The sequence below is a fragment of the Podarcis bocagei genome (assembly GCF_964188305.1).
Source record: "Podarcis bocagei genome assembly, chromosome: 11".
Taxonomy (NCBI): domain Eukaryota; kingdom Metazoa; phylum Chordata; class Lepidosauria; order Squamata; family Lacertidae; genus Podarcis; species Podarcis bocagei.
Window position 1 is genome coordinate 957,751 of NC_138136.1, and position 15,392 is coordinate 973,142.

The following is a 15,392-nucleotide window of genomic DNA, read 5'->3' on the forward strand; positions in this document are numbered from 1 at the left end:
TGGCAAACCTGGGTTTGCCTTGCATGTGTGGAACCCATAAGTCACTCACAAAGAACACATGTTGAGCAAGGAACTACGCAGCATAATAGATAGCACTCCATTATTTCATAAGCTTATTAGATATAACAGTATGAATGGCTACAGGATGTTCAGGTGTGAACTCATGAACTTGCAACGTAATTTTATTTCTAATCATATGTCTAAACCTGCATTGTACTTGGACAAGCCAGTAATTACATGTGATTTAATGGAGTGTGTGTTTCTTTGTTTCTCTGTATTCTACATAATCATGCAACTAAGTTTGTTTTTCTTCTGTTTTCTTGCCATTCCTGTCTAGCAGCGGTGATAGATTGGGATCTATTGTTAGATTTCTGGATGATTTGCATAGACTGACATAAGTTTCTGACTTCCAACTGCTTAACAATAGCAACAACAAATTGACTTTTCTCATGAAAATTAGGCTTCTGAAATAAAGGAAGCTAAGAGAGGCTGAATTTCTGTGCAAAAGTACTTTGATTTCATGTTCAGGTACTGAAAACAAATTTCAAGGCTCAGAATATGCTCAGAGGCACCCTGTTTTGTTTTTCTACTCTAACTGGATGTCTTCTGTGCAAGATCCTCTGGCTAGTGGATCTTGAGGTTCTACTAAAACAAAGTAGATCTAGTAAAACAAAGGCAGTTGTTTTTTCACCCCTGCTGTACAGTTTTAGAAGCCTGCTGAAGTCTTGAGAATTTCCTTGGTTCCAGATTCTAGACAAGGTTTCCAGAAGCTTGCTGGAATAGTACAGTTCCTCTCCCTGCCAAAGGAGAACAAGGTCTATGATTATCTGAAGTCTCACTTAAGTTCCCATATCATCACTTGAATCTCAAAATCACGTGAAGCAGTTCATGTCTACTGAAGTCAATGACAATTCTGTATACGTGAACTGTGTGAAGTGAAGCCCTTAATGAGAGGGCAGGATTAACCCCTCCAGCCCTCTAATTTCTTTCTTGCTTTTCTTCATGCGCTTCTTGTATCAGTGGACCTATCTTGACTGGTGTCAGCTTTTCTTCCTTGCTTATCTTTTGCTATTTTTAAAATGTCACTCACAGTGATATCAAATAAAATGTATTTAATAGGAGAAATATAATCAGGGCTTTCCCCCTACAGTTCAGGTACCTCTCAGGTGGGTACCATTGTGGGCTGGCTTCCTGATGATGACCGTGCTGCTTGTTTACCCAAACCACAGCCTCTGCACAGCCAGCGACAGCCAAGAAGCGATGCAAGTGCAGCAGCAGCAGCAGCAGCGGGGTGATGGGGGCACTCCAGCCAGGGCCGCCTTAAGCATATCCGGCACCATGGTGCAAAGCTCCCTCCGCCCCTGCCCCCCCCTTCCCAGAGTTGTCCACCTTTCTTAGGGAGGACGGCACTGCCAGCAGGACTGGAGGAGGCGGGCAGCAGCTGGGGGGTGGCTTCTCTGGCGGGGAAGAGGCAGAGGCTGGTTAGTGTGATACCTAGGTCTGCATTTCATTCACTGGAACAATAAAAATCTCCATACAAGCAAAACGACAAACAAAAACGTTCCTCTCTTGCCAGGCCTGTGGCCTTTAACTTTTGGAAGTGGGTGGGGTGTTTCTGATGAAATTCCCACCCACCCCGCCCCTGCTTTGGTTTATTTTAATTTTTATTAAATTTGAATACTGCCCTTCACCTGTTGATCTCTGGGCGGGGCAGTGGTGGGTGCTGGGTGGGTGGGTGCAAGCAGCATCAAAACAGCCCCTCCCATGACATGAGCTTGGGACGAGGCTCGGGAGGGAGGGTGATGCCTTGGCAGCGGTGATCAACCAAAATTCTTCCCAGGTCAACCAGTCAATCATGGACATGTCTGCTGTATAGTATGTATGGAATGACCTTCCCTCCATCAGCTCTCTAGCAACTTCAGTAGGTAAACCATAAGAACAACTGTTGACCCCAGTGCCTCTTGGGCAAGCAATGCCCTCAGTTATCTTTTGTCAGCAGCTAAATTCAGATCGTCTTTTCCTTGCCACTGATTGATGTGTCTGAGATTAGGGTTTTAGATTACCGGGTCTGAGGCCTTGAGTCCCAGGTACATCAACCCACTATCAATATTGCTTCTAATAATGTGGATTCTATTGTATTTGTTTTATTTTTTAAAAAACAAGACTATTACTCAGACACAATTCTCCATTGCAGACTGACATTTGCGACGAAAATTCAATGAGGCAGCAATTGTCTATTTTATATGAAAAGCCTGCAATGTGACTCTGAGGAGCAAATTTAGTCATTATGTTCAGTTACTATGTGAGCATGGCAAATGAGATCCCTCTTGAGCTAGCAATTACATTTTGACTAAGGTTATGAAACTGAAATGAAATTAAAAAGATCCACAGGGCCTAAAAGAACTTCTAATCTGCACTATTAAAAATATTACTTTGATGACTGCGTTTTTAATAATACCATTTTGGCATGAGAGCATTTGTACTAATCCTTTCTCCCTAGAAATTGAGCTTAGACTAATTAGAAAAAAAGAAGACACTAAATTTGCTACTGCAAAATATAATAACAGGGTCATACTTTGATCGTGTTTTTAATCAATGTGAGACTGGGTTTCTGGAAGGAAACCATTACACAAAAGGGATGTACAACAAGTAAGCAAAAGAATAATACCACTCATCAGGAAACAGGTTGTGATTTTTGTTGGTAAAGTTGCACTCGCATACCTAGGTATTAGATTCATGTTCTGCTACAAAGACAATGATGCTGTACAGATGGACTGGTAATGCCACATCTGGAGTAAAGTGTCCAGTTTGGGGTGCCACATTTTAAGAAGGACATTGACAAAACAGAGTGTGCTCAGAGAACTGCAACTAGGATGGTGAACGGTCAGGAATCCCAGTTCTATAAAAAATAATTGAAAGAGCTGAGTATGTTGAATAAATATTATAATATAAAAAATTAGAAATTACTTGAAAGAAACTAAGGATTAAACTAAGTTATAATTAAATAAATTAATTAAATAAACGGGATTTAGAATGTTAAGAAAAGTGAATAAGATGGACTATAATTGGAAATTGTTTTAGTTTAATAATGATATTGGAAAGCTGTTACTTTTAATTACAAGGAAACTCAGAAGGGAGGGATTTGAGGAAGTCAACCAAGATATTTAAAAGGTTGGATTTGTGAAGAATTAAGTTTGTTGTTATTGTTTATCTGTTTATTGTTCCCTTTTTTCTTCTTTCTTTTCTTCTTTTTTCTGTTTTAGTGTAACATTTTGCTTTGTGGTTTGTGTTATCATTGTGGAAAATCTAATAAAAATTATTTAAAAGAAAGAAAGAAAGAAAGAAAGAAAGAAAGAAAGAAAGAGCTGAGTATGTTTTGCATAAAGACAAGATTAAGGGGAGATATGATAGTGGTCTTCAGATGGAAAATACCTGTTCTCTGTCTGTGGTCCATTCTTGTCCTAACTGGGCCTAGTTGGGCAGATGGGAAGCGAAGGCTGTCCTGATCTGAAATTGGGAGAGGAAATGTGAAGGGGGCAGGGGGCAGAGACCGAGGGGGCAAGGTGGGTTAAAACATGGACTCTTAGCCTTCTCATAAACAGAAATGTTCTTTAAAAATTGATGGCAGAAAATATATAACATAAGATTCATTTAACACCCTGTGCGTTTTCCAAGAAATGTTAGAATTAACTTGGGCTATGACATTGATTTCAATATAAAAAGATTCCTTCCAGTAACACCTTAGAGACCAACTAAGTTTGTTATTGGTAATGAGCTTTCATGTGCATGCACACTTCTTCAGAGACACACATTGATTTCAATGGCAGATTCATGTCATACTTGCTAAAGAAACTGGGGAAACAAATGTATTACCTGGTCTGACTCCATATATCTCTGCATAGATATCAGCCTGTTTAAATTAGCCGAATTTTAGCCGAATTTTAAATTTTGTTGGGGGGACCCATATTTCAAGATCCGAAGGGGAATTCTGATCATCTTCTTGCTGCTGCGTTAATGTCCCAATCAGTCCCAATCAGTCCAAACAAAGTTCATAGTTCTATCCCATCTTATCTTGCTGTTTCCACATCACATCTTGTTCATATATTTTCTCTTTTTTCTTTATGATCTCTTCTGATAGTCTCCTTAAGCCGATAAACTCCAATAGTAATAATAGTCCTGTGTGAATTTTCCGTTCTTCCAATCCTTAAATCGAGATGGTTTCCATATATCGCCTCCTTCATAGATAACATCACTCTTTCCATCATAGTCTCGTAAAACTGTCGCTCTTAAGTCCCACTGAGGAGTTTAACCCACAATATATAAACAGCTCTATTTCTCTCTTTCTCCTCCCAGACTCAAGACCTCCGACAGAACTTCCCAATATGGCGACGGCATTTTTAACTGCATCATTCCCAAGCTCTTACACATTCCACGCTCTTCTTAAAACGTGCTTTGGTTCGAAAGTTTATCTCCACACAGCCTTAAATCCACAGCTTAAGTCCTTAAAACGACATTTCTGACTCATGAGGGAAGGGGATTCTTGTTTAATCACATAGGGAAAGAAGGAAGAGTTTTCCCCCCCTCCCCCATCAGTCATTTGCCGTACCTTGTCTTGGCGTATCTTCTCATGTTTTATTCTTATCTTGTTTTGTCAGAGATCTCTTCTGTTAGCAGTCTTTACTCCTTCTTTCTTGAAATATGTGCATTCCTTTCATCCAAATTGTTTCCTTTGAAGTTCTGCATCTAGTGGCGCGAATCAGGGACGGCGTCCAGGAGTGCCGAAATCCCACAGGAGGGCTTTGTGCCTAGTGCCCCCACCCCCACAAATTCGGGGGTGGTATAGGGCACAGCAGGCAAGGGCTATCCCCCCCACAATCCTGGGGGGGTTAAGGAGGCTAATTACCCCCATCATAGCCTCCAAATTACCTTGTGTGGGTCGGAGAGATGTTATTGTCAGCCATCTTCCAATGCGCCCCCTAGTGGCAATGTTTTATTACAGCTGTCATTACTGTTGAGTCAGTATGTGGAGGGAAAAGGCACATGAAGATGGCCAGCAAGAACCTCAGAGAGTATTTTTACAGTGGTGCCTCGCAAGACGGAATTAATTCGTTCCGCGAGTTTTTTCATCTAGCGAATTTTTCGTCTTGCGAAGCACGAAATCCAATAGGAATGCATTGAAATTCAATTAATGCGTTCCTATGGTCAAAAAAAAGTCCAAACAAAGCCAAATTTGGTACAACAAGAGTTTATTAAGTGCTCTTTAAAGTCACACATACTGTAAAGAGCATTTCAAAAATTGAAGGAACAATAAATTAAGTTTCTAAACATGACAGAAAAACATTTAAAAATCAACAAAGTGTACAGGACATTTTCTAAGACTCTGGGGGACAACTCGAAGAAGGTTCCTCTTCCACTCTTTGCTTCTTGCTGAAGAACCCCCTCCACAACTGTTCCCCCAGCCACCCACCACACAGAAATTCAAATCCAGAATTTTTTTTAAAAAAAACAGCAGAGTGGCCCAATGGTCACAGAAAATCAGAAAAATTCAGAAAAAACCACACAAGCTTCCAGATTCTTGCAAACCCCTCCTCAACTGTTCCCCCAGCCACCCACCACAAAGAAATTCAAACCCAGAATTTTTTTTTAAAAAAAACAGCAGAGTGGCCCAATGGTCACAAAAAATCATAAAAATGCAGGGGGGGAAACACACACAAGCTTCCAGATTCTTGCAAACCCCTCCCCAACACCAAGTCCTTGAATTCCAAACACCCCAACCCAAAATCCAAAACCCCCCCAAAAAAGTTTTAAAAGTTTAACTTACCAAATGGCTGCAAAAGAAGTTTTGGAAAAGCTTCAAAAATCACCAAAGTCTTCAAAAACCTCAAAAAAGGCTACCACACCGCGTGCTATGAGTTGCTCCTCGAAGTCAAGTCGCAACTGCACCTCTTCAAGCAATGCACCCTGTATTACTGTAACAGTTTTAAGAAAAAGGAAACAAACTTGCAAGACGTTTTCGTCTTGTGAAGCAAGCCCATAGGGAAATTTGTCTTGCGAAGCAGCTCAAAAAACACAAAACCCTTTCGTCTAGCGAATTTTTCATCTTGCGAGGCATTCATCTTGCGGGGCACCACTGTATCTACTTATTTAATAAGGTTTAGACATTGCTTAATTAGGGATCCAAAGTTCTTTACATACATAAATTTGTATATGATGACAAATTCACAGCAAAATGCTGATGAATATTAATGTGGACTTTTTAAAAAAATTCACAAACCAATATAGAAATGTGGAGAACTAAACTCAAGAGTGGAAAAATGAGAAACTGAGCAAAACTGAAATTGGCATGTTCAGCCACCCCTGGTTAGGAGTGCAGCCTTATTCTTTATTTTGGGGTAGTCGTTTTGGTGCAGGTAGCCAATGGTAGCTTTGTGCTAGGCGAAGGTCTTCAGGAAGGATGCTTGATTTTCAATCATTATCCCTCCCCACAAAATTTTTTACTGAGAATTGAAGAAAATTCTGGCACAGTGTGGGATGTTATAACACAGAGGGCTGTAATTTGGCATTTTATCCATTAAACACATGGTTAAATTGGCATGCCTTGTTTTTGTCATCTTTTAATTATTACTTTAAGATTTATTCAGAATGCTTTTTTTCATGAACAAGTATTGTTAATTTCATTTGTAACTAATCCTTTGTGCTTTGCAGCATTGTAATCAGCTTTTATAGGATTAGTAGGTCCTACAACAAAGTGTTGCAATGTACCTTCCTCACACCCTAAGAAGAGTATTCCTACTCTGGATTCCTGCAAGTCCACCAGCCATCCTTGCCCTTTTCCTCCTCCAGGATCAACTGTAAAAGGGATCAAATAGGCCAGTGCACTCTCCTGCCTCTCCGGTTTTCATTTTTTTGTTTCCAACTAATACCATATTGGCCCGAATATAAGCCACACTTTCCCCCAAATTCGGACTTTGAAAAGTTGAAGTGCATCTTATATTTGGAACCGAGCGTTGTGCACCCGCCTCCCGGCATGACCGCCCTGAACGGGGGACGGGGGCGGCTGCTGCTTGGTGTTCCGCTTGGCAGCTTGGGGAGGGAGTGCCGGGAGGCAGGCCGCACCCGCAAATAAGCCTTGAAATTTAAAGGTGTGCGCTTGGCAGGGGGTTGGACTCGATGGCCCTTGTGGTCTCTTCCAACTCTATGATTCTATGATTCTATTCTATGATTTGCGGGTGTGTCTTATATTCGGACCAATATGGTACTCAGTATTGCATGGTTCCTGGAAGCAACTGGGCATGTTTAATTGCCATTGGGCTGGTTTTGACGGAAGTGACCCTTTTGCTTTGTACTTCTGCATAGCTCAGGATTCAACCGAGAATGCTGATACATACACACACCCCTTTTTATTTTTAAGCTGCCCTGTTTGGGCTCTGATCTTGTCAGCACTCAACCACCTAAGTCACCATGAGGAAATTATTTGAAGCTTTTTATTTTGTCCTGACATCTGATTCAGGGGTGCTGATACTGGAAAGAGGAGCCAACACTTCCCCTTCCCCACCCTACCTGAAAGTTGTTTGTCTCACCCATCTAAGCCACTGGAACTTATTTGCCCATAAGCACTTAACTGGTCTAAGACCTTATTGGAATGAAGCTTCCTTAAGTGGCATATGGGCGTCCAGACGGCAGGCGGGTGGAGGGCTGCGGGGGCACAAATAAGTAGATGCCTCAGTCTTAAGGGAGATGGTTGGGCTTGGTGGCTTTTATGCTTCTTCCAACTCTAGAATACTTCTAGAGTTAGAAACTATTTGGAATGGTCAGGAATTTTGACTACCAATCAGAAAGGGCAAAGGCTCCAGACAGTGTCCAGATAGATCTTTTAAAATACTCTTGCAGGCCACCATTTGCAACTGGAATCTAGTTCCCCTTGCTTCCATAGGACCTGTTTGTTTTATTTTATTGCTATGGCTAGTGGCTAATGCAAATAAAGTTTCTAGGTATAGGTCCTGCTCATCTGCAGGGAGACCCAGGTACATGTCATAGCTCCATGGGAACCACATGGCCATCATTTCATCTTGTGCAAGGGCCCTTCCCATGTAATCACCATCCCAAAGGGCATCAGGAGGGAAGGGAAAAGGTGACGTTCGCTGTTCTCTTCCCCTTGCTGCCCCTTGAAGTGGTACAGGGGGTTGCAAGGGGAATGGGAGGTCAGCGGAAAATGCTGCCTCACTTCTGCACTCCAGCTGGATCCCAGTTTCTTCCACGAGCAGAAGGAGCACCTCTGTTCATGGGGGGTTAGTTAGGATCCAAGCCATTATCTGAAATTAACAAATGTGCAGGTATTCAAATCAAAGATGAAGTCTTCAAGCAGAAATAATTCACCATCCTCACCTCTTCACACACGTGCACACGCACACACCTTTCTGCTGGGGAGAGCAGCCCAAGGTCACCCAGTGGGCCTAAAAACAGGAGGCCCTAAGGTCTTGGGGCCACATTCCCTTATACTGAGCCTCTCAGGGGCTACATGCCAGAAGTGGCTGGAGCCAGAGGCAAGCTGGTAGAGCAAAAAGTGGCACGTTTACTTTGTACCTTGCAAAAGTTTGTAATTAACACAGAAAGCAGAGCTTGCGAGTTAAAGTCCAGAGATGACGAGAATCTTCTTTATATTTATTCCTAGAATAAGCAAGAGTGTTAAAAGCAGTTTTTGTTATAGTCCGCATGACATTCTTTCTGAAGAAGTCCCATCAAAGTAAGTGGCTCTGCTCCAGAGAAAGTAGGCTACTGATTGCAGCTGTAGGTTTCCTGGCTAAATTTTCAAACAGCTTTTGTAGTCTAACGGAATGACAGACATATATGTTTTCAAGGCCTTGGGCATGTGCCTCAGCATCTTAAAATAAGGCTGTTGTTTTCTAAGGACGAATGTAACAAGATACATGCGTTGATTAGAAAACAGTGTAGAGAACTGGAGAGAAAGTAGGAGTTGACCTGTAAAGTTGTATGTTTTGCTTGTGTAGCGTTATATTTACACCTTGTAAAAATGCACAGCAGGAAAGTGGTCCATTGATTTATACCAAGCAGGGGTCAAACTGGGTAAAACAAGGACATCAGCTATTAAACCTAAGCCAGAAAGAACAATTTGTATTCAGTCTTGAACCTCCAGTGACATTTATCTTTAATTGTTTTGCCTCAGCTCTGTGACAGCAAGTACAAAGTCCAATTATGATAAGAAGCACAACCCTATTGAGTAGAGCTTATTATGCCTACTAGAGTCTGATCACTATTAGTAATTACTAAACAACACACACCCTTGTGAAAGCTGTTTTTGTGCAAGCTTCATGAGCTGTCTCAAGGAGTGGATAAGGTATTTAAATCCAAACACATACTTACGTTAGTAAGAACCTGCTGTTTCATTGCTTTTAATTATAGTAATAAATTTTATTTATACCCCGCCCTCCCCGGCCAGAGCCGGGCACCAGTAAAATTACAGTAAAAGCATAATTGGGGGGGGGGACCCAATTTAAAATACAGGTTAAAATGCAATTTAAAATGCAGCCTCATTTTAAAAATAGCCCATAGATCAAAACCATAAGGGGAGGGAAACATAAGCGTCAGACTGAGTCCAAACCAAAGGCCAGGTGGAACAGCTGTGTCTTGCAGGCCCTGCGGAAAGATGTCAAGTCCCACAGGGCCCTAGTCTCTTGTGACAGAGCATTCCACCAAGTCGGGGCCACTACTGAAAAGGTCCTGGCCCTAGTTGAGACCAATCTAACCACCTTGCGACTTGGGACCTCCAAAATGTTGTCATTTGTGGACCTTAAGGTCCTCTGTGGGGCATACCAGGAGAGGCAGTCCCGTAGGTATGAGGGTCCAAGGCCGCATAGGGCTTTAAAGGTCAAAACCAGCACCTTAAACCTGACCCTGTACTCCACCGGGAGCCAGTGCAGTTGGTAAAGCACTGGATGAATGTGATCCCGCGGCAAGGACCCCAAAGGAGCCTCACTGTGGCATTCTGGAATTTCTGGGTCAGCTTCAAGGCCAGCCCTGCATAGAGCAAGTTACAATAATTAAGCCTGGAGGTGACCATCACATGGATCACTGTGGCCAGATCAGGGCGAGAAAGGTAAGGTACCAACTGCTTAATATGGCAGAGATGGAAATTTGGATATTATTATTCCAGAAAACAAGAGCAGGAATTGGCAAGTGTGGCATAAGAATGCTCTGTTTATAGTTGGTGCTACAATAAAGTCATACTTGCTGCTCCTATTTCTTAATATACCACTCCAAAGCAAGAAATCACCAAAAGCATGGTCCATAGGTAAGTTTTATTGAGTGAATGTAGAATTTCCTGGTTGATTTTCCTCAAGAATGGACACACGAGTACCATAAGAAAATATAAAACTTTTCATTTGCATATACAATTCAATGTATCATATGCTTTCATTATATATCTTTAGGTGCCTTGGGCTGATTAACATTCCATGTCCTTTTAAATTATGTTTGTGATAGGAGGGTTATTGGTTTGGTAGACAATGTAGTGTGTGCATGCCCAGCGGATGACCTCCAAACCATCCTAAATATATTCACAGAAGCTTACGAAAAGCTTGGCTTGTTGCTCAACATCCAAAAAACCAAAGTGCTGCACCAAACAAGTACAAAATAACCCCTCTGCAGTGCCACAAATCCAACTCAATGGTGTTACGCTGGAAAATGTTGATCACTTCTCCTACCTAGGCAGTTATCTTTCTACAAGGGTCAACACTGATGCCAAAATCCAGCATCACCTGAGCTCTGTGAGTGCGGCTTTCTCCCGATTGAAGCACAGAGTGTTTGAGGACATTGGTAGGGAAACCAAAATCCTTGTTTACAAAACTATTGTACTACCAACCTTACTGTATGCTTGTGAAACATGGACCACTTACAAACGCCATCTCCAACTTCTTGAAAGATTCCATCAACGGTGTCTCTGAAAAATCTTACACATCACTTGGGAAGACAGAACTGGATCCAGACAGTATACTGGATGAAGCAAATATCACCAGTGTTGAAACAATGATTCTTCAACATCAACTTCGTTGGACTGGTCATGTTGCGCGGATGCCTGATGATTGTCTTCCTAAGTAACTACTCTATTCCGAACTTAAAAATGGAAAGTGTAATGCTGGTGGTCAACGAAAGAGGTTTAAAGACTGTCTCAAGGCAAATCTAAAAAATGTAGTATAAACACCGACAACTGGGAAACACTGGCCTGCGAGTGCTCCAGTTGGAGAACAGCTTTACCAAAGGTGTCATGGACTATGAAGACAGTCAAACTCAGAACGCAAGGGAGAAACATGCTAAGAGGAAGGCATGCTTGGCAAATCCACCGTGATCAACTCCCACCTGGGAACCAATGTCCCCACTGTGGAAGGACGTGTGGATCCAGAATTGGCCTCCACGGTCACTTACAGACTCATTGTTAAAACCATGTTTATGGAAGACAATCTTACATGGCTACTATTAATAAAAAAAATAATAAAAATTTCTTCCAGTAGCACCTTAAAGACCAACTAAGTTAGTTCTTGGTATGAGCTTTCGTGTGCATGCACACTTCTCCAGTGTATCTGAAGAAGTGTGCATGCACACGAAAGCTCATACCAAGAACTAACTTAGTTGGTCTTTAAGGTGCTACTGGAAGAAATTTTTTTATTTTGACTATGGCAGACCAACACGGCTACCTACCTGTAATTAATAAAAAACAATGTGCTAAATAAATAAATAAATAAATAAATAAATAATCAGGTGCTTTTGTTCCTTCCTAACTTATAAAACTAGTTAAAGGTAAATGACAGGGAACAAAGCATTCTCAGTCCAAAAGCTTCCAGGTTTAGGCCCTATCCAATGCCCATGTTTCCATTAGTGGCAACTTTAAAGGGGCTTGGTGTTGGTGGGGCAGGTGGAGCCCAACAATGGGCAAAGCAGGCAACCAACACAAGGGAGGCTCCTTTGGCTGGAGAAGCTTGACACAATGCCTGGAGCTCCTACCTGGTTTCTCTCGTCCATCTTTCCATTCATCTCCTGTTACCTTTTGCTTGAGTGCCTGGAGATTGCTGGCTGTAATGCAGGTGCTTACTCTACCAACTATTGGAGAAGCCCCAGCAAATATCCTACCTGTACAAAGGGGCTGCTCTTTCGTGGTGGGTAGGACCATGTTGCCCATTTTTTAGGTCTCTGTCCCTCCATTTTTCCATTTCAGATCTGATACTCCTTGTGTTGCTGGTTTCACCTCAAAACTTAACCTTTGCGGTATCCAATGGAGAACTCGGAGAAGGAAGGGAATGTGGCCCAGACCTAGGTGGCTTTCTGTGCAAGGGGAGGGATGTGATTGTATGTGTTGAAGTTAACGGCAGAAAGGAGTCCATCTCTAGCATGCACTTTCTTCTGCTGCCTCTCCCCCTGCCTCTCCCAGGTTCTTGGCTGCCTCCATCCCCATCCTGGTATCTCTTTTGACACTCCACAAATATAGCATCCTCAAGGGCAAAGGTCCATCCCAAAATACCTCAACAGCTACAGTCCAAAGATCACAACCAGTGTCTCTGCTGCCCCAAACTGCAGAAGGGGCAGACTTCTGCTCCCTAGGACAAAATGCGAGGATCTGTCACTGTCTTGAACTGAAGTCGCGTCTCTTGCTTGCCTGGATGAAGCAAGCTGTTTGTGGGGCTGGAAGGCTTGTTTGTGCACGAGCAAACAAGAAATTAGCAAATTTTAATGTAACTCTTTTCAAAGAGTTTTAAACAGTAACTCCACTGATGGGTCATTTGACTATCCACTGGCCCTCCCTCCATACCAAGGCATAGCTTGTATTTGCAGTTGCCGCCACCACAGGCCTCCCTAAAGGGGAGGCGGCATGTGGCCTTAGTAGTTTAGGAGCAGATCATGGACTGCCATGTGTGTTTTTACCCATTAACTCTTTATCACTTAGTCAACTTAGCCAAAGCTTCTTGGGGAAGGGGGAAGAGTATGTTTTCTATGGTTTGTTGCACTATGCCAGAAAATTGTGCAGCTGAACTATAGGCTGGAAAACAGCTGGCATACTGCTCTGTGAAAATACAGTTCCATTCCTCACAACATCATGGGAAAGCGAAAACCACCACAGGTAGGGAAAGTATGCAAAAGTAAAGATGAAAGCAAAGGAGTACTCTTCTGCCATGAGGCCTAAAGGGGGACAAAATTAACCCAGAGCAGGATTTGGAAATTATCCACCAGTGAGCAGCAAACAGTGCCCTGCCAGGCCTGGTTTTCCTTAGTCCTCATACCTTTTCCCTACAGTCAGGGCCAAACAAGACATTATGTAAACCACCAAACTGCATCTTTTGAGTGAAAGTTTTGGTTTGGTTTGCTTGACACAAATTGCCAAGTGTGGCATGAGGAGCAGTTTGGATCAGGATTCCAGTGTGGGGGACTTTAACTCTTTGTCCCCTGCTCAGTCTATATAAAGGACCCTCTTCCTGCAATTTAGATGCGGGGTGTGTGTGTGTGTGTGTGTGTGTGTGTGTGTGTTCTGAAGCTCCCACTGAAGCAAATGGATATTATTTTTCCAATGCAAACTGCAGGTTCAAGGTCTCTAACCTGGATTGAGCCCACAGCAAGGGTGAAGAGTTAAAACCCACCTACTCAATGCTGGTGTCCTGATCCAGATGTGCCCTCCAATCCCAGTGCTGACAGTGTGTACAAACTGCACTTACCGAAGAGATAAGTCATTTGGCCCTTAGTTGGGCAGCCCTTTGCATTTGTCCAGCTCTAGTCGCTTTAATACCACTCCTATATGATGCTTCATCTTCTTGTTTCTCAGCCCCATCTTTGTGAGCCATCAAAACTGATGGTATTTTATTGCTCCTTGCAATGCTGCGGAAAATATATCTCCCCTTCTTTTTGGTGTGTAAAAGATCCACAAGCAATTGATAATTGGAATTGTCCTTCAAGATCCATGTAGATTTTGCATTTCACTGTAATGTTTCTCACATATATGCACACATTAGAAGTGGCCATAAACTCCCCTCTAGAACTAGAGAAGTGAAACTATGGAAATGGAGAGTTACATAAAAATACTTAACTAACTGAGGTTCTGCCCTCCCCCCCCCCCAAATCCTGGCTATGCCCACAAACCCAAGTGCTGCAGATAAAAATATTTCACACAGAAGAACAGCCCATTTAACAAACAAACAAACAAACTTCAGGTCTGTTTTTGTGCAATTCCCTTTAAAAGGTCTACTTCTTTCAAAAATGTCAAGCTCCCCGCCCCAATACTATTCCCTGTGGTGCACTAAGCTTACACTTCCCAGCAGGACCCTGCACATGGAGCAAAAAACTATTCCTGCCACAGATCCATATTGGGATCTGCCAGAGCAGCAATGCTTCCTGCTTTCCAGCCCAGAGTTCAATACGTATAAATATGTATAATTGTTATACACCTCCATAACTTCAGTGAGCCCAGACGTCTGTCTTCTGAAAGTGGGAGCAGGGCTTCTTGAGATGGTGTGCCCATCTTCCACGATTGCTGTAGCAGCATTTTAAGGAGTTCAGTTCATCCAGTTGGGATAATGGCTGGGAAAAGATACAAGGAGAAACGCTGGGCTAGAAGTTCACACACAACTGGCTGTTTATGCAAAAAGCACACACAGGGGCATAGGAAGGCAGGTGTGGGGGTGCGCCCCACCCCGGTGTCATCCCTGAGGGGGGGACAAAACGGCACACCGTGGGGGCCTGGCATCCGCTCTGGGGGCTGGAGCAGCCCCTAGGTCCATGATTACAGAAGACTATGCCCCCCACCTCCCTGCCTGAACCCCAGTTCAGGGGCAGAGCTCTAGGTAGAACTTGGAAAAACGCTCTGCAACCTCACCTGCCCACTCTGCTCTAAGGCAGCTTCCGACGTGCCTCTGTGGAGCCTGAGCGCCCAATGGCCGCCTGTGGAGGATGGCTCCGTCTGTCTGTCTGGACAGCCCTGCGGTGCAGTGGGTAGAGCGCCCGAGAGAGCAGGGTTCGAATCCCCGCTCGGCCGGACCGGGCAGTCCTGGCCCAAGTCGCTCCTCTGGCCTCACCTGCCGCCGCCTCGGGCCTTTTCCAGGCGCCCCAGGACGGAAGTCCGCGGAAGTCCCTGGGCGAGCGCCGAGTCCCCGCGCGGGGCTTCAGGGATGTGCGGCCTGGAAGGAAGGCGAAACCTCCGCTGAAGGGAGCCAGCTAGAAGCGGAGCCCGCCGGCCTCTGGCGGCGCGACCAGGGGGGCTGCCGAGAGAGGGGAGGGGCGCCTGAAGGAGGGAAGGGGCCGAGGGGAGGCGGAGGAAGGCGGGCGGGCGGGCGGGCGGAGGGGCCCGAGCCGCGGCGCCCCTTCGCGGGAAGAGAGCGGGGCCCGGCGGAGGAAGGGAG

At 43.8% G+C, this 15,392-nt stretch overlaps 3 long non-coding RNA genes across 5 annotated transcripts in view; all 3 read right to left on the reverse strand.

Annotated features, from left to right (window-relative positions):
• LOC308597894 overlaps positions 1-15,392 on the reverse strand; it is a 208,707-nt gene that overhangs the window by 38,885 nt on the left and 154,430 nt on the right. The window lies entirely within an intron of this gene.
• LOC308597824 lies at positions 84-15,299 on the reverse strand. 3 transcript variants are annotated; one of them, XR_014013155.1, is made up of 3 exons: positions 14,870-15,289; positions 14,442-14,574; positions 84-797 (listed from the first exon to the last, which is right to left on the reverse strand). It is a non-coding gene; the product is annotated as an uncharacterized lncRNA (long non-coding RNA). The 3 variants fall into 3 exon arrangements; XR_014013156.1 differs by lacking the exon at positions 84-797 and adding an exon at positions 7,228-8,312 and having other exon boundaries at positions 14,870-15,287; XR_014013157.1 differs by lacking the exon at positions 84-797 and adding an exon at positions 10,298-11,484 and having other exon boundaries at positions 11,713-14,574; positions 14,870-15,299.
• LOC308597889 lies at positions 2,570-3,907 on the reverse strand. The gene is made up of 2 exons (XR_014013256.1): positions 3,874-3,907; positions 2,570-2,899 (listed from the first exon to the last, which is right to left on the reverse strand). It is a non-coding gene; the product is annotated as an uncharacterized lncRNA (long non-coding RNA).